This window comes from Vipera ursinii (genome assembly GCF_947247035.1).
Source record: "Vipera ursinii genome assembly, chromosome: W".
NCBI classification, from domain to species: Eukaryota; Metazoa; Chordata; class Lepidosauria; order Squamata; family Viperidae; genus Vipera; species Vipera ursinii.
In genome coordinates this window covers 39,903,476-39,927,688 of record NC_139522.1, presented here as the reverse complement: position 1 = coordinate 39,927,688, position 24,213 = coordinate 39,903,476, and the positions used below count along the sequence as shown (strand labels likewise).

Below are 24,213 nucleotides of genomic sequence, written 5' to 3'. Positions count from 1 at the left end.
CCAATGGGTTCAAAATTAAGGCCTTTTCTTTTTCCCTAATTTCATTCTCCAATTCTTTCCTTCTGGCTTCCAAAGTACGTCTGTATTTATTATTCATATATATCAACACCCCTCTCATGTAGGCCTTGCTAGCATCCCAAACCATGTCCATAGAGGTATCCTTATTCATATTAATTTGAAAAAATCCTTCATCTGCTGTTTACATTATTCCACAGTTCTCTGATTTCTAAACAAATTCTCATTTACGCGCCACGAGCGCCTATCCCTATTGTCCTTATTGATCTCTAACCAAACTGGACTATGGTCAGAAATAGTTCTTGCACAGATCTTTACCTTCTTAATCCTAGGAAAAAAATCATTAGTCAACAAAATAAAATCAATCCTGGAAAAAGATTGATGCCTGTCAGAAAAAAAAGTATAATCCTTTTCATGTAGGTGTGTGTCACGCCAGATATCTCGCAGTTCCAAATCGTCCTTCATTTCAAAAAAAGATTTAGGCAATCTGGCATGACTCGGAACACGCTTAAAAGAACCAGCCTTATCCATCTGTACGTCCAAAACACCATTCCAGTCCCCCATAAAAATAAACGATTTGTAATCCAATTGAGTAAGCTTTGTATGAAGTAAGCTAAAAAAATCAGCTTGTTGTTGATTAGGAGCATACAGTCCAACTAGAAGCGTTTTTTTACCTTCTAACAGCAAATCTATCATAACATATCTTCCTTGCTTATCTGCTTCAATTAATTCCGCTGTTAGAGTACTTTTAACGTAGACAACCACTCAATTTTTCTTATTCATCGCAGAGGCAACAAATTGCGTGCCCAACCTTGAGTTCAATAAATACTTTTGGTCCATAACCCTAATATGCGTTTCTTGCAAACTTATAACATCAATCTTAAATTGCTTTAAATATTGAAAAACTTTCTTTCTCTTCTGTGGTGAATTTAATCCATTAACATTCCAGGTTAGAAATTTAGTCGCCATGCTTGGCGCCCCGAAGCTTTTGGAGCACATCTTCAATAGCCCCTGTATCTTCTTTGGGCCGCGCTCCTCCCACAGCTTCACTGTAAGTACGCTTTGAGAGTTCCATAAACTTCTGCTGGTCTTGCTCTTGTACTTGTCTTGCTCGTCTTAAAGCGGCACGCATCAACCTCTGCTCTCCAGCAGCAGCTGATGAAGCTATAATTTGATCCCCTCCAGCACCATTCTCCTCTGTCTGTCCACCTTCAGCCTCTTGAGGTTTTCCCTCTCCAGATCCCTTTGCAGCTTCCAGGAGTGATAGAGGGGTTGCTTTTAAAACATTGCTGTAGAAATCACGCGCCTGAGTCACAGTAACCAGACGATATCTTTTACCTTCGTGCATCACCACCAATCCGACTGGAATCTCCCATCTGAACTTAATATCACGTTGCTTAAGTTCCTGTACAAGAAATGCAAAATCTTTCCTTCTCCTTAAAATCTTTGGAGGAATCTCTTTTAGAACCAGGACTTCTTGCTTAGCAACCACAACTTTAGTATCATAAGCAGCTTGAATAACTTCATCTCTAGTTGCTCTCTTTGTAAAATAGACCACCACATCTCTAGGTAGCTTCCTCTGCCTTGCAATCCATGAATTTACACGAAAAATTTTATCCATGCATCCCTCTATTTCAGATGCTGGCTGGCCCAATACTGCTTCCAAAGCCTCAGAAATCAGCTGCTTTAAGTCTTCTTTAGGATTCTCTTTTAAGCCCCTGATTCTAATAGCATACTGCATCTGATGGTACTGGACAAGGCTCAATTCTCCGTCCATTTTATCCCTTAAATTTTCATTCTCCAGTACCTTTAATTCTAATATAGAGTTCTTTTGACTAAGATCCTCCACTTTTTCATCCAAACGTTGCACACATTCAGCCACGCTTTCAACTGTAGACAAAATGTCTACCCTCATTGCACTAAACTTCTCTTCCATCCTCTCCTCCATTACATTAAACTTCTCTTCCATCCTCTCCTCCAATTTCTCCAGTTTCTCCTCCAGCTTTGCCATCTTATCATCCATCATTTCTGACATTACCTGGGATTGCTTTGCAAAGGCATCTTGTAAGTCCTTAAGCGTCAATGCCACAGGAGGTGCAGGAGGAAGCAAAGCTTGCAACGATGTCTGTTGCACCGGGGAAGTTCCCGCACTCCGAAGAACTTTAGAGGAAGATTTAGCCGCCATCTTTCCCCACTTTCACTTGTTGCGTACTTTCACTTTAAAGCTATAAAGTCCATTGAGCTAGGGAGTAAAAATAAAAATCCACTTTGCCTTGACCTCCTGTACCGCTCTGCCTGCTCCTTATTACTCCAAAGTCTTTCCTTCTGGCAGGGGTGGTCGCTAACGCCTGGCTCTGCTCCAAAAATCCCAGAGCAGAGACGCTGAGCAGCTCGGAGCAACCCAGGCTTCGGGGGGGCTCAATCCTTCAGCCGCCCAAGCTTTCAGCTCAGGCGGCCCCGGAGAGCTCAACCCATACCTGGGGCCTCACCCCCTCCTCTTCTCCCGAGGAGGGGGCTTCAAATCCACCTAAACAGCTGATCGGCGCTGTTTTTGGTGGAAAAACACAGCTGCGAAGCGGACAGCCCGAAACGGCTGTCTTCGGTGCCGCGCCGCCACCGGAAGTCATAAACTGTTTTTCCTTGACTGTAGCTTTACTCAGACATTTTCAGCAACTTAGCCCCTGGGACATTTAACCAGTTACTAAATACTACCTGATGGATATAGTTTGTAAAATTGTGAGCCTATTCTTCTCAGCGCCTCAGCACTTCAGTTAATTAAAGTAATGATGGTATAAGACAGCTATATCGTACTTTGCCATTTCTTGGATAGCATCAAGGATTAAGTACAGGAACTCTGAAGTCTTTACTCTCACACAGGTACTGAATGTAATGTGGGTAGGAAATGATGATACAATGAGCATCAGAGCTAGATTGCAGCTTTTTAAATATCTAAGCTCAATACCCCACTGCAGCACAATAACCCTTGTTCATTCTTTATTATTATTTATAGTAGTAGTTTAGAGAAACCTTCTGTGATAGAGAAAAATTTTCAGGTTCTTTAAAACTGGTGAAAGTGCATGTTAATATGATCAGACATCTAAGCTTATTTTATATCAAGTTATAGAATTTGGTCAGTCATCCTACTAGTCAGTAAGTTTAGTCCTATTATAGGTAGTTCTTGACTTACAACAGTTCATTTAGTGACCAAGTTACAACAGCGCTGAAAAAAGTGACTTATGACCGTTTTTCACACTTATGACTGTTGCAGCATCCCATAGTTACATGATCAAAATTTGGATGATTGGCAGCTGGCATGTATTTATGATGGTTGCCGTGTCCTGGGGTCACGTGATCATTTTTTGCAACCTTCTGACAAGCAAAGTCAATGGGGAAGCCAGATTCACTTAACAATCATGTTACTAACACATGCAGTGACTTACTTAACAACTGTGGTGAAACAGGTCATAAAATGGGGCAAAACTAAGTTAACAATTGTTTCACTTAGCAACAGAAATTTTGGGATCAAGTGTGGTTGTAAGTTGAGGACTACCTGTATCAGGAAATGTATTAGTCAGGAAATGTAGATAGTATGTGCAACTTAATAAAGACCAACTGAGACTTTTTTAAAGTTAAAATTTAACCAGTCTCCCTCCTTCATTTCTCGTGTGTGTGTGTTTGTGTGTGTGTGTGTGTACAAATGCAAATACTTGTTGATTAAATTGAGGATAGGTATTTCCATGGAACAAATTGCTAAAATAAAGGTGAGGAAATTCATACACAAACTCATGCAAGTAGAGTAAAGAACATGGAATAGAACAGAACAGGTGTGAATAAAGTTTCAGTAGAGTAGTTGAAAACAGTGTTTTGTGATTTCTTAATATCCTCTCTATATAATCATAACTGCAAATTATTTTGTCTTCAACTCTTGACTGAACTGCTCAATCAATTTTATTATTACAGCCAAAGGCCGCACATAAATCAAACATCCAAATAAAACAAAACTAAACAGAACCATCACAAGAGGGCATAACAATACATCACAATCAATGATGCAATCAATGGGTGACCAAGGTCTGCCTAGTTTTACAGGCAGTATATCAAAAACTGAACTGCTCTTAATTTGCTGTGACCAGTAGGACTTGTAGATGCCTTGTAGAATAAATTGAATCCTTTGGGGAGTTGCTTCCCAGGCCCTCTGATCCGTGGTCTATTTTTGCCAGACATGATTCAAAGTTTTAAATTAGGTAATTACTTTTCTATTTTGCTTTCCCCCTCTTCAGTTACAGCCTCACTCCAGTTCTGTATGCCTCCTGCTGCAACTGGATGTATGCATTGGTAAAATTCTTGTCTGATGCTTACAGCCCAACCCAGTTATGGAATGGGACATTTAGGCATGAACCCTTGGCCACACCTCCTTTGCCTCAGCCCATTTACAGCCAGCTTTTCTCCTCTGCTGGCCCTCCCCCAGCCATTCTCTAGTAGGCCCCTGGCCTTCCGCCCTGTGCCCTTTGGCCTGGCCCATTCACCCAGGCACCCTTTGTCCCGGGCCTTTGGCTGCACAGGACAAATAGCCGCCAGCCAATCAGGTGGCAGGCAGAAGCAATGGTGCTGTGGGGGCAGTGTGCAATTGGCAGTGGGCGATCGCAGGGGCTGTGGGGGGCAGTGTGTGATACAAGATCTTTTTTAAAAGTACTGTGGCTACTCCACAAGTTTTGGGGCCTTGCAACTCTGTCACCAGGACCGGAGGGAGGGGGAGTGGCAGCAGGAGTAGCGGCCACTGGGGGGGCAGACAGGCAAGAGTGTGTTGGGGGGACCAGGAGGGGAGGGAGGGGTGTCTCAAGGGGGATTCACAAAGACAGCTTGGTGGAGTCCAGTTGGGCATCACGGCGTAACACAGACATGTCAAACACAAGGCCTGCGGGCCGGATGCGGCCCGACATGTGGTTCTATCTGGCCCGGGGACCTGCTCTGAAAAGAGCAAAGGACTGGCCCGCTGCACCTCGGCCCAGCCCAGGCCGACCAGGTGCTGATCTACAACCTGATTGCATCCATCAAAGCCAGAACGTGCTCAGCGTTAAATCCAGGGCTTTTTTTTCTCATAGAACGCTCAGATCAGCGTTCCGGCACCTTTTTTTTTTGCAAAAAAAAGCTTTTGCACAAGCTGTGCTGCTATTGGCTTAATCCTGTTGCAGGCTTTGCTCTTTTGTGACTCATGGACTTCAACTCCCAGAATTCCTGAGTCAGCTATGCTATTGGCTTTTGGAAGCCAAATAGGAATTGCTGCTGAGCTTGCCAAAAGACCCGGCAGGCAAATGTTGCACAGCGAAGGCAGGATCTTTGCACTCCTCGCTGCTCCCCAGCTACACCATCTCAACTAGGTAAGTAAGATATTATTTGCAAATAGGATATACAAATATGACTCAAGGAAATTTTCCCTGCATGGAGGGAGTAGTGGTTTGTTTCACTTTGTTTTACTTTTCAAATTGCTGTAGGGAAGAAATGATGATTAGAAAAAGGCAGGAAGTTATTTTTGTTAGAAAGAATTCATTTATCCCATGCTAGATCTTTGGGAGCTTAATACCACCAGCACAGAACATTTGCTTTTCTGAAACTTCATTCAAATTCAATTCCTGATAGGGGCATTTGAAAAAAAAATGTTATTTATTAAATTTATATGCTGACTATCTCACCAGGATGACTCTTAAGTCAAGGAGAGGGCTTGCAACTTCTGTTTGTAGTTATCCACGTTTCTGCACACTGAGATAATCGGCCACTGTACAAATACAGAGCCTATCATGCTTTTATATTTATATGGAACAGATACATTACCTGAAATTTTTGGAATGTGTAAAAAATTTGAACCAGCCCAGAAACTCATTTCCCATTGTTTGTGTATATAGAAAGTAAACCCTGAAATAGATTTGGAAAGAGCAACGACTTTGATTAAAAGGAAATGTTGCTAAGCATAGAACTGTTGAGTTAATTTGCAGCTGTTTCTGCTGTTTTCTTTTTATGTGCTTATGATTTTACATCACATTTTAAAATCAGCCAAATTGAATAGGAATAAGATTGTGACTGAAAGAATACTAATTCTGAAATATAGTAAATATCCTTAACAAGTAACGTTAAATTTAGCTTTAGTGTAATTTGCTTGTTTACTGTAGCTAAAACTGGAAATTATATTTCTAAAGCATTAGTTTGGATCATTGGAAAGAAAAAAGATTTAATATTTATGATTCAAAAATATAAATATGTGAGAAACATGTTTTAAAGACCTTTGCAGCTTGTTCTCATATATACCCTGCCACAAAGGAATAACTAAAATTATGAAATTTAGAAACTACCAAGCTTCCCTCCCATGGACAGAAGACAATCCATGGGAAATGTGCATCCATAATCCATAGCTTTAGCAGCAATAATAAATCTAATTATGTTATGCATATTTAAGTTTGCCAAACCCTGGAGCAGTGGTAGCAATCTTCTATCACAATGGCAAGCCCTTTAAGATTATATACTGCTCAAAAAAATAAAGGGAACACTTAAACAACACAATGTACTGTATTTAATAGTAGAATGTCTTATTTTCTGTTCCCTTTATTTTTTTGAGCAGTATATATTGTTAATCCCTTCATGGATTACTGCCTTGTCGTGGTGAAGGGGCTTGCGTAATTCAATGAAGCTATGAGCTATGCCGTGCAGGGCCACCCAAGACGGACAGGTCATAGCAGAGAGTTCTGACAAAATGTGATCCACTGGAGAAGGAAATGGCAACCCACTCCAGTATCTTTGCCATAAAAACCCTATGGACAGTACCAAAAGACAAAACGATATGACGCTGGAAGATGAGCTCCTCAGGTTGGAAGGCGTCCAATATGCTACTGGGGAAGAGCAGATGGCTAGTAGTAGTAGCGCCAGAAAGAATGAAGTGACTGGGCCAAAGCTGAAAGGACGCTCAGCTGTGGATGTGTCTGGTGGTGAAAGGAAAGTCCGATGCTGTAAAGATTTTCTCTCCATAGGAACCTGGAATGTAAGATCCATGAATCAAGGAAAGCTGGACGTGGTCAAACAAGAGATGACAGGACTGAACATCGACATCTTAGGTATCAGCGAACTAAAATGGACAGGAATGGGTGAATTTAATTCAGATGACCAACAGAAATACAACTGCGGGCAAGAATCCCTCAGAAGAAATGGAGTAGCCTTCATAGTCAATAAAAGAGTAGGAAAAGCAATACTGGGATACAATCCTCAAAATGACAGAATGATCTCAGTTTGAATCCAAGGCAAACCATTCAATATCACAGTAGTCCAAGTCTATGCCCCAACCACCAGTGCTGAAGAGGATGAAATTGACCGGTTCTATGAAGCCCTACAGCACCTTATAGAACTAACACCAAAAAATGATGTCCTTATCATCATGGGGGATTGGAATGCTAAAGTAGGAAGCCAAAAGATAACCGGAATAACAGGCAAGTTTGGCCTTGGAGTACAAAATGAAGCAGGGCACAGGCTGATAGAATTTTATCAAGAAAATATGATGGTCATAGAAAACACTCTTTTCCAACAACCCAAGAGACGGCTCTACACATGGACATTACCAGACCGTCAACACAGAAATCAGATTGACTATATGCTCTGCAGCCAAAGATGGAGAAGCTCTATACAGTCAGTAAAAACAAGACCAGGAGCTGACTGTGGCTCAGACCATGAGCTTCTCATTGCAAAGTTTAGGCTTAAACTGAAGAAAGTAGGGAAAACCACTAGGCCACTCAGGTATGAATTAAATCATATCCCTGTTGAATATACAGTAGAGGTGACAAATAGATTTAAGGAATTAGATCTGATAGACAGAGTGCCTGAAGAACTATGGACAGAGGTTCGCAACATTGTACAACAGGTAGCAACCAAAAACATCATAAAGAAAAAGAAATGCAAGAAAGCAAAATGGCTGTCTGAGGAAGCTTTGCAAATAGCTGAGGAAAGGAGGGAAGCAAAAGGCAAGGGAGAAAAAGAAAGATACGCCCAATTGAATGCAGAATTCCAGAGAATAGCTAGAAGAGATAAGAATGCCTTCTTAAATGAAGAGTGCAAAGAAATAGAAGTGGACACGGAACCACTGATTGGTTCAAAATTGGGAAAGGAGTCCAGCAAGGCTGTATACTGTCCCCCTGCCTATTTAATTTATATGCAGAGCACATCATGAGAAAGGCAGGGCTAGATGAATCAAAAGTTGGAATTAAGATTGCCGGAAGAAATATCAACAACCTAAGATTTGCAGATGATACCACTCTAATGGCAGAAAGTGAAGAAGAACTAAAGTGCCTCTTGTTGCGGGTGAAGAAGGAGAGTGCAAAAGTTGGGTTGAAACTTAACATTAAGAAAACCAAGATCATGGCATCCGGCCCTCTAAATTCCTGGCAAATAGATGGGGAAGAAATGGAGGTAGTGACAGATTTTATTTTCCTGGGCTCCAAGATCACTGCAGATGGGGACTGTAGCCAAGAAATTAAAAGACGCTTGCTCCTCGGGAGGAAAGCCATGGCAAATCTAGACAGCACACTAAAAAGCAGAGAGATCACCCTGTCAACAAAAGTGCGTATAGTCAAGGCTATGGTCTTCCCAGTTGCAATGTATGGCAGTGAAAGTTGGACCATAGAAAAAGACTGAACGCCAAAGAATTGAGGCCTTTGAACCATGGTGCTGGAGAAGACTCCTGCGAGTCCCTTGGACTGCAAGGCGATCAAACCGGTCAGTCCTAGAGGAGATCAACCCTGACTGCTCTTTAGAAGGCCAGATCCTGAAGCTAAAACTCAAATACTTTGGCCACCTAATGAGAAGGAAGGACTCACTGGAGAAGAGCCTAATGTTGGGAAAGATTGAGGGCAATAGAAGAAGGGGATGACAGAGAATGAGGTGGCTGGATGGAGTCACTGAAGCAGTAGGCATGAGCTTAAATGGACTCCAGAAGATGGTAGAGGACAGGAAGGCCTGGAGGAACGTTGTCCATAGGGTTGCGATGGGTCGGACACAACTTCGCAGCTAACAACAACAACATATTGTTAATCATATAAGTGAAGAAATGAGGAAAACTGTGGTTAAAGAAATTGATCCAATAATAAAATTTCATTGATAATTGATGAATCAACCACAATAAGCAAAAAAAATTACCCTCATAGTATTTGTTCGATGCTGTATCGAAGGTATGGGAATGACTTCACCAGTAAATTTGTTTTTGGACTTGGTAGAACTTGAAAAAGTAACAGCAGAAGGGATATTTGTTTCCTTACTCCAATGTCTTTACTCTTATGGGATGACAGAAGATTATTTGTAAAAATATTTTATTTCTCTGGCATGCGATGGCGCCGCTGTGATGATGGGATGTAAAAGTTGAGTGAAAAAATTGCTGTCAGAACGTTTTCCATCTATTATAGTTTGGCATTGTGCTAATCACAGACTAGAATTATCAATAAGTGATGCTGCCAAGGAAACTTCAGGAATAAATAGATTCCAATCATTTATTGATAAACTGTATGTCATATACCATGCTTCACCAAAGAATAGCAGAGAGTTGCATTGATGTGCAGAATTACTGGGGTCTGAGCTGCTGAAAATTGGAAGAATTTTAAGTACCCAATGGGTGTCATCTAGTTTGCTTACAGTTTTGGCTGTATGGAATAATTTTGAATCCCTTGTGTATCATTTTGAACAAGCAATGCATTATCCTACAAGAAATAAAAATGATAAATGCACTTATGATGGCTTGAAAAGAAAAATAACATCTACAGAATTTTTATTGGACCTAGGATTGATGTGTGATGCTCTCCAAGAATTGTCAGATTTAAGTTTGGATCTACAGGACCGCAACATCAACTTGTATAAGGCAAATAAGAAAATAAAAATACTGGTACAAGTTTTTGAAGAAAGAAGACAGAACTTTGGGCCCTATTATAAATGTGCTGTTGCTGCTGTAAGTGATCTTCACTTTCGTGGAGTTTTACTTCACAAACGAGATTCAAAAAAGGATCCTCCCATTGACCCAGGTATATTTTATACAAAATTGAAAGAGTCAATTGGAAAAAGATTACTTGATAGCAAAGACGATGAGTTGGCATATTGGTCTCACGTACTTGATCAAAAACATTGGCCTGAAGATGTTAATATTCAACTGACATTTGGAGAAGTGGAAATTAGAAACTTATCAATCAGACTGCAACTAAATGAAAGAGAAATGATTCGAGGATTCCGTGAATAAATTCTCGAAAATATATATCCAGAAAAACTGCTGCATTTGATACGGACTCTGAATACCATTCCTATTTCTTCAAGTGAATGTGAACGTGGGTTTTCTCAGATGAATCTAATTACCACCCCAACAAGAGCTTCGTTAAAGACTAAGACAATTTCAGCACTTTTGTTCATCAAACTTGTCGGACCACCTCTGAGACTTTTCGTTCCTTCAAAGTACGTTGATCTGTGGTTACTCAGAGGACGACATTCAGCCATAGATACTAAGAACAAGGAAAGGAGTCAAGAAGATTTGCCAGACGAGAATTGGACAAATGTTTGGAATTTTCTATGAACATTTGCCTTAAATACAATAAATTAAATGTATGTTAAGAATTGAATACAGGCAAAACTCAAAAAATTAGAATATCATGCAAAAGTTCATTTATTTCAGTAATGCAACTTAAAAGGGGAAACTAATATATGAGATAGACTCATTACATGCAAAGCAAGATAGTTCAAGCCGTGATTTGTCATAATTGTGATGATTATGGTGTACAGCTCATGAAAACCCCAAATCCACAATCTCAGTAAATTAGAATATTACATGCAATCAATAAAACAAGGAGTGTACATAGAACAATATCGGACCTCTGAAAAGTATAGGCATGCATATGTACTCAGTACTTGGTTTGGGCCCCTTTTGCAGCAATTACTGCCTCAGTGCAGCGTGGCATGGAAGCTATCAGCCTGTGGCACTGCTGAGGTGTTATGGAAGACCAGGATGCTTCAATAGCGGCCTTCAGCTCTTCTGCATTGTTTGGTCTCATGTCTCTCATCTTTCTCTTGGCAATGCCCCATAGATTCTCTATGGGGTTCAGGTCAGGCGAGTTTGCTGGCCAATCAAGCACAGTAAACCCATGGTCATTGAACCAGGTTTTGGTGCTTTTGGCAGTGTGGGCAGGTGCCAAGTCCTGCTGGAAAATGAAGTCAGCATCCCCATAAAGCTCGTCTGCGGAAGGAAGCATGAAGTGCTCCAAAATCTCCTGGTAGACAGCTGCGTTGACCCTGGACTTAATGAAGCACAGTGGACCAACACCAGCAGATGACATGGCTCCCCAAATCAACACAGACTGTGGAAACTTCACACTGGACTTCAAGCATCTTGCAGTGTGTGCCTCTCCATTCTTCCTCCAGACTCTGGGTCCTTGGTTTCCAAATGAGATACAAAAGTTGCTCTCATCAGAAAAGAGGACTTTGGACCACTGAGCAACAGACCAGGTCTGTTTTTCGTTAGCCCAGGTAAGACGCTTCTGACGTTGTTTGTTGTTCAGGAGCGGCTTGACAAACGGAATACGACATTTGAAGCCCATGTCCAGGTTCCGTCTCTGTGTGGGGGCTCTTGATGCACTGACTCCAGCCTCAGTCCACTCCTTGTGAAATGCCCCAACACTTTTGAATGGCCTTTTCCTGACAATCCTCTCCAGGCTGCGGTCATCCCTGCTGCTTGTGCACCTTTTTCTTCCACACTTTTCCCTTCCACATAACTTTCTATTAATGTGCTTTGATACAGCACTTTGGGAACATCCAACCTCTTTTGCAATTACCTTTTGAGGCTTTCCCTCCTTATGGAGGGTGCCAGTGATGGTTTTCTGCACAACTTTCAGGTCAGCAGTCTTCCCCATGATTGTGATTCCTACTGAACCAGACTGAGAGACCATTTAAAGGCTCGGGAACCTTTTGCAGGTGTTATGGCTTAATTAGCTGATTAGAGTGGGACACTTTGAGCCTAGAACATTGCACCTTTTCACAATATTCTAATTTTCTGAGATTGTGGATTTGGGGTTTTCATGAGCTGTGCGCCATAATCATCAAAATTATGACAAATCACGGCTTGAACTATCTTGCTTTGCATGTAACGAGTCTATCTCATATATTAGTTTCCCCTTTTAAGTTGCATTACTGAAATAAATGAACTTTTGCACGATATTCTAATTTTTCGAGTTTCACCTGTACATTACTACTTTTAGATCTTTTCATGTTCTTATATATGTCCATTCTTCAACTATTAAGTCCTGTGCTGTTTCTGTTACAAAAATTAAAATAGTCCTTTTTGAATTATCCTTTTTAAAATAATCTGGAACTAGCAACTCAATTATTATTATATCACACTCATTCCTACAATCCCCATGAGCAGGTCCACAGTCCACACAATGCATACAGCAACAATAATCAAAAATACATTTGCAATTACAAAACCAACACATCAGGAAGCGAAATTAATTCCAAGGGTTCTCCTCCTCTTGTAGGCTTTGGGCACAAGATGTTCCACCAGTCAGCTCTGGCCAAATACGCAAAAATTCCTCCTGTAAAAACAGCAATACACAAGAACACAAGGGCTAACCACAAGTATATATCATTCCCAGGCATGAATGTTTTTCTTTCTCAAGGTGACCTTGAGAGGATCCGTTTGCAGAACAGACGTCCACTGGTCCTTTGGTTCAGTCACCAGTCCTTTTATTCTCATATAATGGGTCCACCGTTTTTCTTTTGTCCAGACTGCGGTTTCAGAGGTCAACAACACCTGGAAGGATCCTTTTCATTTGGGTTGTAGTTTTTCCTCCTTCCAACACTGGATGAGTACCCAGTCTCCAATCTGGATTTTATGGACCGGGAACTCCAATGTTGGTGTTTGTGCCAAAAGCCCATGTTTCCTGCAATGATCAAGATACTGGGACAGTTTATGTACATAATGTCGCATTATTCTATCTCTACTAGATAAAGCATTCATACATATTTCCCCAGGAGTAAATCCTACCCCATATAATTCATATGCAGACAACCTGATAACTCTTTGAGGTTGTGTCCTTAATCTCAACAATGCTAAGGGTAAACATTTGGTCTGTGGCATTTTAGTTTCCAGAATTAATTTACTTAGTGATTCCTTAATTTTGGAATTTGCCCTTTCCACTTTCCCACTAGAGGGTGGATGTCAAGGAGTGTGAAACTTCCAGGCAATTCCTAAGGCCCTTGCCATCACTTGTAATATTTTTCCTGTAAAATTACTTCCTTGGTTGTTATCGATCTGGGTCACCAACCTGTATCGAGGAATTATTTGTTCCAACAAGATTCTAGTTACAGTCTTTGTAGTGCCTGTGGCTGTTGGGAAAGCTTCAATCCATCCCGTTAAATGATCCACCAAGACGAACAAATATTTATATGTTCCTACTTTGGGGAGTTCTGTGAAGTCAACTTGTATACATTGAAATGGTCTAAAAGCAGGGGGTCTTCCACCAAAAGGTTGATGTCACAATACTTGGCGGTTAATTTTTTTTACAAATTATGCAGGTTTCTACTATTTGATTAGCAACTGTGTAGATTCCTACACAGGCATATTGTTTTAGTATACAATCTGCTAACGCTTGTGCTCCCCAATGACTCCCTTCATGTAAATACCCCATCAATTCCCTGGCTATTTGTTTATTATTTGTCTTCCATCCGGTAGGAACCATTTTCCACTTTCTCCCTCCTGTCCTCCTATCTGAATTAACCTCTCTTTCTCTGTAAACACTGGATTTACCTCAGGTTTTCTTATTTCTGGTATTAATGAATAAATTTCTATTTCTTCTTCTGCCCTTTTTGCTTCCTCATCTGCAATATGATTTCCTATTGCCTCAAAGGTGTTCCCTTTTTGATGAGCACTTACATGTATTACCGCAATTCTTTTTGGCATTAATAATTTTTTTAATATTTCTCTTATAAGTTCTTTGTGTACAATTTCCTTTCCTTTACTATTTATCATTCCTTGTTCCTGCCAAATTTTCCCAAACGTATGTACCATTCCAAAGGCATATTGAGAATCCCTATATATGTTACCTATTTTTCCTTCTAACAGTTTTAAAGCTTGGTTTAAGGCATACAATTCACAAGTTTGGGTGGACCAATTTAGTGGTAATCTTCCCACCTCAATTAACTCCTTTGTGTTTCCGTTGATTATAGCATATCCATTCCTCCTCTTTCCTCCTTCCATTCTGGAGGAACCATCTATAAATAGGGATTCTCCCTTTTCCAATGGCATTTCCTCCAAATCAGGTCTAATCTTTGTTTGTAACTGTATTACGTCCGTGCAATAATGTTTCACCCCTTTTGGATCTACTTGCACATTGGTTGCCATAAACTCAGCTGGATTTAAGTTGTGGTCAGTAGTTAACACCAAATCACTTTGTTCTAATAGGATAGCCTCATATTTTAAAATTCTTGAGTCGGTTAACCATCATCCAGCTTTTTGTTGTAAAATTGTTTGGACCTGATGTGGTGTACTAACAACAAGAGCTCCTCCAAATGTTAATTTTCTACTTTCCTGGACGAGTAAGGCCATGGCTGCAATGGCTTGAATGCATGTCGGCCACCCCCTAATCACCGGATCCATAATTTTAGATAAAAAGGCCACAGGTTTATGCTGGCCAGCCCAGGTTTCAGTTAACACTCCATGGGCAACAGAACCTTTAGTGTTTACAAATAGGTGGAATGGTTTTTCTATGTTTGGGAGACTTAACACAGTTCTGCAGATGGATCCTCTCAAGGTCACATTGAGAAAGAAAAACATTCATGCCTGGGAATGATATATACTTGTGGTTAGCCCTTGTGTTTTTTTGTGTTGCTGTTTTTACAGGAGCAATTTTGGCGTATTTGGCCAGAGCTGACAGGTGGAACATCTTGTGCCCAAAGCCTACAAGAGGAGGAGAACCCTTGGAATTAATATTTTTCTGTGGGAAGATGAGTTTGAGCCAATCTCCAAACCTCAGCAGATAACTGAGCTTATCTTGTTGTCAAGCTGAAACCACTCCAGTAGAGAATATGGAGACCAGACTGTGTGGCAAGAGGCCCCAGAAGCAGAATGGGGAAGAGATGGTAGATCATCAACCACTGAGAATCTGGGTGAGTGGAAAATCCTGTCTGCAGATCAGACTGCCTGCCACCCCAGGAGTCCCCTGCCAAGACCTCCAAACCCATAGAGACAGAGGACCCCAGTCTGGGGACTCTGCAGCAATGGGAGGTTGGGAAACCCCCACAAGTGAAAGACCAACAACCTCTGAGCTTGGCCCAGCTAATAGAAGCCTTGCAACAGCTGGGGGTGGTGCAGAAGCCTGGAGACCAGGAGCTGGTGGGAGGACAACAGCAAGGGTGGCAGCAGCAGGACCCAAAGGTGCAACCCTTGAACATACAGCAGGACCAGTGGGGCCAGCAGCATTGGGGGCCCTGGCAGCCATTAAATCAGCAACCAGAGTGGGGCCAGCAGCAACTGGAGACACAACAACAGCAGTGGGGCCCCCAGCAACCATTTAACCAACAACCAGGGTGGGGCCAGCAGCAGAACAGACCAGGACCAGCAGTGAGAAAGAGACCTGCACAGCGGCTAAAGGGAGAGAAATCCAACTGGATAACACAGGAACCTGTTGTCCAGGTCACATCCCCCACACGGGAGGACGGCGGAACTCAAAGTGGATCCACGCCCATCCTATCCTCTTTCGACAGCGACGACAAAGGGGAGAATGACCCGATGGTGAGTCGACGCATCCTACCCTTTTTATTGCCTGCTAAACTGATAATCCCTAAGTCAGGGGCACAAGTAGACCTGAAAGTGCTAGTCGATACTGGCTGCTCCCGATGCATCATTAGCCTGTCATGTGCCTTGAGACTGGGCATACGGGCTAAGCCGCTCTCCAAACCTGTGAGGTTCGAGCAAGCCGATGGCTCCCTAATGGGAGGGACTTTAGTCACACAATTAACAGAGCCCTTACGCGTGGAAATAGGTGAGCACTGGGAGTTTATTCGCTTCCTGGTAGCTCCAAAGATGTCTGAGACTGTGATCCTAGCACTAGCTCGGCTAGACAAATGGAAGCCATTTATCTGGTGGGAAAAAGGAATGAGAACTGTGAGATTATCCATAGGGCCCGATCCCCCCATTGATTCAACAGATGTTACAGCGAATGTGGCCGTAAGGCAGCGCACATGGCTGCCTTACGGCCACATGGTGAGCCGCTCATACCCAGAGAGTACCAGGATCTAGTGGAGGCGTTTAGTGAGAAAGAATGCAATACCTTGCCTCCTCACCATCCCAATGATTGTTCCATTAAACTGTTACCAGGGGCCAAACTCCCCCGTCCAAGAATGTACACTATGTTCCGCCTTGAAATGGAGGAGATGCAGCGGTATGTGGATAAAAACCTAGCAAGGGGATTCATCGAACGGGCCAAGTCTACTGTGGGAGCCCATGTGTTGTTCAAAGATAAAAAAGATGGATCTCTTCGTCTCTGCATTGACTATAAAGGCCTAAACGTGGTGAGTGTGGGAAATAAATACCCTCTCCCCCTCCTGAAAGACTTACGCACCTGGCGAAGGGGAGCGTCTTCACCAAGTTAGACCTGAGAGAAGCATATTACTGGGTAAGAATAAAGGAGGGGGATGAGTGGAAAACGGCCTTCAACTGCCCCTTGGGAAGCTACCAATTCAAAGTCATGCCATTTGGACTGCAGGGGGCCCCAGCCGTATTTATGCAGCTGGTTAATGAGGTCCTACATGAACATTTATACAAAGGGGTTCTAGTGTATCTTGATGACATTCTGATATACAATATGAATATGACTGATCACATAAGACTGGTCAGAGAAGTGTTAAAGAAACTATTGAATGCCAAACTTTATGTCAAATTGTCAAAATGTGAATTTCACCAAACCCGATTAGATTATCTTGGCTATAGAATTTCTGATGAGGGCATCGAAATGGATCCATCCAAAGTGAAAACTATAATTGAATGGCAGCCCCCAAAGACTCGGATACAGCTCCAAAGCTTCCAAGGGTTTGCCAATTTCTACCGTCAATTCATTCCCTCTTTTGCCGAGATTGCTCTACCCCTTACAGAACTACTCAAAACGGGCAAGGGAGGGGGAAAACCGTGACCTGGCCAGCCACTAGCATAGACTATGAGTTGTCAGAAAGCTTTTGAGAATTTAAAAAGACTATTTGCAGCTGCCCCGGGGAGCCCTTTGTAATTCAAGCAGATGACAGCGACGTGGCAGTCGGAGCTGTGTTACTACAAAAAAATAAAAGTGGAGTCCTACAACCTTGTCCTTACACCTCTAAGAAATTCACGGAAGGCGAAAGGAGATGGACAGTCTGGGAGAAGGAGGCCTTCACAATTAGGTGGGGGCTATTAAACTGGCGACACTATTTAGAAGGGAGCAAGGTGCCTTTTGAAGTATGGACAGATCAGAAAAATTTAGAGGTACTAAAAAGTCCCCGCAAATTGTCCCCAAAGCAAGTGCGATGGGCACAGTACTTTAACCATTTTAACTTTACTTTAAAGTACATACCGGGAAGAAAAAACTTTCTAGCTTATGCGCTATCCTGACTGCCACAGTACAAAAGTGAACGCGAAGAGGTCTACGAGGCAATTATCCCCAGTTCACAACCTGCTGCACAACTCACGCCTCACAGAACCCCTAATCCTGATGACCCGGGAGTGAAGAAGATAAAAGGAGAGCTCCTTACCAATCAATGGTTCAAAGATAATCAAACCTCCCTAACATGCAGGGATGGTTTGGCATACATGGGGGAAAGATTGTATCTACCTGAAACCCTCCGTCTCAATGCTCTCAGACACAGCCATGATGTAAAACAGGCTGGACACTTCGAATATTTAAAAACTACACCTCATTCGCTGGCAATTTTGGTGGCCGGGGCTAAAACGAGATGTGGAAAACTATGTCAAGAGTTGTACCATATGTGCCACCATGAAAAGAATTCCAGGGAAAATCCCTGGGCTACTGCAGTCGGTAGCAGACCCTTCCCAACTATGGGAAGAAATAGCTATGGACTTTATTGTAGACCTACCCAACAGTAGAGGAAATACTGTCATATGGAGTGTGATAGATCTCTTTTCGAAGCAGGCTCACTTTATCGCCTGTAAAGGACTCCCATCTGCACAACGGCTAAATTGTTCCTGAAACATATCTACTGACTGCATGGCGCCCCTAAGTGAATAATTTCAGATAGAGGAGTGCAGTTCACAGCAAAATTTGGGAGGAATTTCCTTAAATTAATTGGATCATCTCAAAGCTTATCATCTGCTTTTCATCCAGCTACCAATGGGGCTGCAGAATCCGCTAAGAAGATGGTGGAGCAATATCTCAGATGCTATGTTTCCTACGAACAGACAAAATGGACTGACCTCCTCCCCTTTGCCAAGGTGGCCTACAATAATTCTGTTCACAGCAGCACTGGCTACACGCCTTTCAGAGTAGCCACAGGAAAAGAGTTCAGCCCAATGCCTGACTATCCTCAGGTGCACTCTGCTTCCCAGACACTTGATCAATGGGTGAGGGGGTGGGAAGAGGTTTGGAGAAACATGAAAATGGCATTAAAAATACTTCTGAGACCTATAAAAAACAAGCTGATAAAAAGAGGGCTCCCCAAAGAACATTCCAAGTGGGAGAAAAGGTTTATCTGTCAACTAAATATTTATGTCTCAAATTACCCAGGAAGAAATTGAGACCAAAATTCTTGGGGCCTTTCCCCATTGTGAAAATCATCAACCCAGTCACAGTAAAGTTGAAACTCCCCAGACTTCTGGGAAAAATTCACCTGGTGTTCTATTGTAGCTTACTGAAACCTTTTCAAGCCTCCACTTTAAGACCTCCCCCTAAGAAACCACCTGGACCCCTCATAGTAGCGGGTCAGACCCATTATGAAGTGAAACGTATTCTTGACTCTAGAATCTTTAAGGGAAAATTGCAGTACCTAATACAATAGAAGGGATACCCATTGTTTGAAGCCATTTGGGTGAAATCTAGCAATGTGAAAGCTGACAGACTTATCCAAAAGTTTTATGAGAAACACCCCAACAAACCAAAAGCCAGCTCCTAACTTGTGTTTTTTGACATTTCAGGATCTGTTCTTTTTTAAGGGGGGGCGGATGTCAATGCTGCAAACATTGACATGTTTTTGCACTGACAATATAAGAGACAGCCTGTTACTTTAATTGCTTCATTTGGGGGGGGGAGGAAGGACACCTACCTGGATGTTTTGAGAAGATTGGAAAGCCCGCTTAAAGAATGGGAAGTGAAACCCCATATATAAAACTAATTGGATAAAGTGATTTATGACGTGTAGATAAAGGCGGGGATTGTGTGTGTGTTATGATGGGTTTGGGGGGAGGAGATTTCAAATTCTGGCATCCCTCCATGAGTACCGATGTTTCGTTTCATTACTAAGACTTTTTAGATAAATAATATGCCTGCAATTTGTTTGAATTGTCTCATTTATCGGAACCATGACACTATTGGCTTAATAGTCCAGCCCTCTATTTTCTGTGTTGTTGTTAGTTGCGAAGTCGTGTCCGACCCATCGCGACCCTATGGACAACGTTCCTCCAGGCCTTCCTGTCCTCTACCATCTTCTGGAGTCCATTTAAGCTCACACCTACTGCTTCAATGACTCCATCCAGCCACCTCATTCTCTGTCGTCCCCTTCTTCTATTGCCCTCAATCTTTCCCAGCATTAAGCTCTTCTCCAGTGAGTCCTTCCTTCTCATTAGGTGGCCAAAGTATTTGAGTTTTAGCTTCAGGATCTGGCCTTCTAAAGAGCAGTCAGGGTTGATCTCCTCTAGGACTGACCGGTTTGATCGCCTTGCAGTCCAAGGAACTCGCAGGAGTCTTCTCCAGCACCATAGTTCAAAGGCTTCAATTCTTTGGCGCTCAGCCTTTCTTATGGTCCAACTTTCACTGCCATACATTGCAACTGGAAAGACCATAGCCTTGACTATACGCACTTTTGTTGACAGGGTGATGTCTCTGCTTTTTAGTGTGCTGTCTAGATTTGCCATGGCTTTCCTCCCGAGGAGCAAGCGTCTTTTAATTTCTTGACTACAGTCCCCATCTGCAGTGATCTTGGGGCCCAGGAAAATAAAATCTGTCACTACCTCCATTTCTTCCCCATCTATTTGCCAGGAATTGAGAGGGCCAGATGCCATGATCTTGGTTTTCTTAATGTTAAGTTTCAACCCAACTTTTGCACTCTCCTTCTTCACCCGCAACAAGAGGCTCTTTAGTTCTTCTTCACTTTCTGCCATTAGAGTGGTATCATCTGCATATCTTCGGTTGTTGATGTTTCTTCCGGCAATCTTAACTCCAGTCTTTCTTTTTCTCCCTTGCCTTTCGCTTCCCTCCTTTCCTCAGCTATTTGCAAAGCTTCCTCAGACAGCCATTTTGCTTTCTTGCATTTCTTTTTCTTTGGGATGGTTTTGGTTGCTACCTGTTGTACAATGTCGCGAACCTCTGTCCATAGTTCTTCAGGCACTCTGTCTATCAGATCTAATTCCTTAAATCTATTTGTCACCTCTACTGTATATTCAACAGGGATATGATTTAATTCATACCTGACTGGCCTAGCGCTTTTCCCTACTTTCTTTAATTTAAGCCTAAACTTTGCAACAAGAAGCTCATGGTCTGAGCCACAGTCAGCTCCTGGTCTTGTTTTTACTGACTGTATAGAGCTTCTCCATCTTTGGCTGCAGAGCATATAGTCAATCTGATTTCTGTGTTGACCGTCTGGTGATGTCCATGTGTAAAGCCGTCTCTTGGGTTGTTGGAAAAGAGTGTTTGCTATCACCATCGTATTCTCTTGACAAAATTCTATCAGCCTGTGCCCTGCTTCATTTTGTACTCCAAGGCCAAACTTGCCTTTTATTCCAGTTATCTTTTGGCTTCCTACTTTAGCATTCCAATCCCCCATGATGATAAGGACATCATTTCTGGGTGTTAGTTCTATAAGGTGCTGTAGGGCTTCATAGAACCGGTCAATTTCATCCTCTTCAGCACCAGTGGTTGGGGCATAGACTTGGACTACTGTGATATTGAATGGTTTGCCTTGGATTCGAACTGAGATCATTCTGTCATTTTGAGGATTGTATCCCAGTATTGCTTTTCCTACTCTTTTATTGACTATGAAGGCTACTCCATTTCTTCTGAGGGATTCTTGCCCGCAGTAGTATACCTGATGGTCATCTGAATTAAATTCACCCATTCCTGTCCATTTTAGTTCGCTGATACCTAAGATGTCAATGTTTAGTCTTGTCATCTCTTGTTTGACCACGTCCAGCTTTCCTTGATTCATGGATCTTACATTCCAGGTTCCTATGGAGAAAAAATCTTTACAGCATCGGACTTTCCTTTCACCACCAGACATATCCACAGCTGAGCGTCCTTTCGGCTTTGGCCCAGTCGCTTCATTCTTTCTGGCGCTACTAGTACTAGCCCTCTGCTCTTCCCCGGTAGCATATTGGATGCCTTCCGACCTGAGGGGCTCATCTTCCAGCGTCATATCGTTTTGCCTTTTGGTACTGTCCATAGGGTTTTCATGGCAAAGATACTGGAGTGGTTTGCCATTTCCTTCTCCAGTGGATCACGTTTTGTCAGAACTCTCTGCTATGACCTGTCCGTCTTGGGTGGCCCTGCACGGCATAGCTCATAGCCTCATTGAATTACGCAAGCCCCTTCGCCACGACAAGGCAGTAATCCATGAAGGGGCTATTTTCTGTAATTTCTTGCTTATATCTGGCCATGCCCTTGTAACAAATTGGACTCACACTATAGGTACGTTAGCTATATCATCTGGGTCCATGCCAGAATACTTTCTCATTCCATCTTTTAATCTTTGGAGAAAGGTGGCTGGAGATTCATCCTTGTTCTATATTTAAGGCTTTTGTCATGTTTTGTGCTTTAGGGACTGCTTCTTTCATTCCCCTTATTATAATCATTCTCAAGTCTTCCATATTTTGTCTTCCTATAGGGTCATTATTGTTCCAATTAGGTCTATTCAGGGGAAATTTAGCTTCACCATTAGGTGGTGGGTTATTTCCACCTTGTGGATGTTCTGTGTCCCAAACCTTCATAGCCGCCGTCCTAATTAGTTGATGTTCTTCGGCAGAAAATAGTGTTTAAAATGGCCATTATGTCTTCCCAAGTATAAATGTTTGGTCCCGACAAATTGTCCAATTGTTCAGATGTACCTAATGGGTCTTCTATAAGACTTTTGAGTTCCTTCTTAAAAGCCCTCACCTCTGACGCTCTTAACGGTTCCCGCACAAAACTGATACGAGGGATACCATTAGCATCTACTTCATTTGGTACTTCCCTTAAAGGGAAGGTATGAACTGACTCGTCTTTTGCAAATGGAAGGTTTTCAATATCCTTTTTACATTGTTCTAGTTCTCTCCTTAAATTTTTAAATTTTGTTTTAACATCTTCCCTCTCTTCTACTGCCCCTATATTTGGTGGATTAACTGGGGCGGTAGGTGCTTCTGGTAGCGGAGGGAGATGATTTACATTATAGTGGTGGTGGTGGGGGGTGTAAATAGAATCTTTTCACTTCTTCTTTTTCTACAAAGATTGGCATGGTGGATAGCGTTTCCACCACATCAATCCATTTATCAGGATTCCAAATTAATGAATATTCTAACTCATTATCAAAAGACTTGCAGGATTTTTATTTACCATATTCATACAAGTTCTGGCATGCGAAATAATCATTAGTACCCATTCGTGACCATTCCACTTTTTCATCCTCCCACCAAACAAAACAACATAAATTCACCATATCCTCGTTAGTCAAATTTAGTTTGGAGATTATCTTATTATAGGGTGGTTTTCCCCAATTGCTTAAGAAGAGTCCCAAAGGACTCTCTTTATCTATATTCAGTTTGGAATTTTTCCTAATTTTCTTCACACATTTCTTTGGTTCGTGAAGCCAGTTGTCGGTCCAAGACTAAGGCACTCGGAGTTCGAGACCAAGCTGTCGAACTCAACAGGGCATGCCTCCAAGCCTTCCAAAATCCCAGATTGAATTACTTCGAGGCCCCACGTTGGGCACCAAAATTGTTGGCTTTAAAATTAGAAACACTTTCCAGTTAGAGTTGCAATCAGAAAAGAGTTTATTGGTTAACAAAAATTTAAAAAGCGGTTTGCAAAGTGCGGTGAACTCAAGTAGCATAACGCAGTATGCCACGCTGTTGAGCCACACATACAAAGGTTTCATAGTTCAATTTTATATACCCTATTGCGATGCCCTGTTCCCTCCCCCATGGCCCCATTGGCTTAGGCTTTGGAGGTTATAATCTATCAGAAGCTCCTAACCAGAATACATTATCACTGCCCCTGTTTGCTTACATTAGACTAATAAGTTCCCTCTCCTCCTATCCTGTTTATTAAGACCATATATGTACATACTAGGGACGCGGTGGCTCAGTGGGTTAGGACGCTGAACTTGTCGATCAGATGGTTGGCAGTTTGGCAGGTCGAATCCCGAGTGCCGCATAACAGAGTGAGCGACTGTTCCTCGTCCCAGCTTCTGCCAACCTAGCAGTTCGAAAGCACATAAAAATGCAAGTAGAAAAATAGGGACTACTACGGTGGGAAGGTAACAGCGTTCCGTGCGCCTTTGGCGTCTAGTCATGCTGGCCACATGACCACGGAGACGTCCTTGGACAAGCACTGGCTCTTCGGCTTTGAAACAGCGATGAGCACCGGCCCCTAGAGTTGGAAACGACTAGCACGCATGTGCGGGGGAACCTTTACCTTTAATTTATGTACATACTTATCAATCTTAGAGGAGAGATGTCTTCCATCTTCCACACCTGCCAGACCAAGTAGTGGTACCAGGAACCAAAAGGTACAAAAAAACAATTCCTAGATGACGACTCACACCAGGCTCCACCGTAACTCCTGTTTTCCCCCTCCCCTCACTTGAGGCTTGTATTTTTCCCAATATACATAAAGCATCTGTTCAGGCAATTGATTATAAATTAATGATTATAAAATAACAAAACAATGATTACATGATAATACTAAAAGTATATTTTATTTTTAAACTTCCTTGCTCCTTCCAGTTATTTTCCACACAGTTGTCTGTAGTCTCAGC

At 42.2% G+C, this 24,213-nt stretch overlaps 1 protein-coding gene across 1 annotated transcript in view; it reads left to right on the top strand.

Moving 5' to 3' along the window:
- Positions 1 to 24,213, top strand: part of LOC310648303 (uncharacterized protein) — a gene marked incomplete at its 3' end in the record, with an annotated part of 505,350 nt that overhangs the window by 376,074 nt on the left and 105,063 nt on the right. The window lies entirely within an intron of this gene.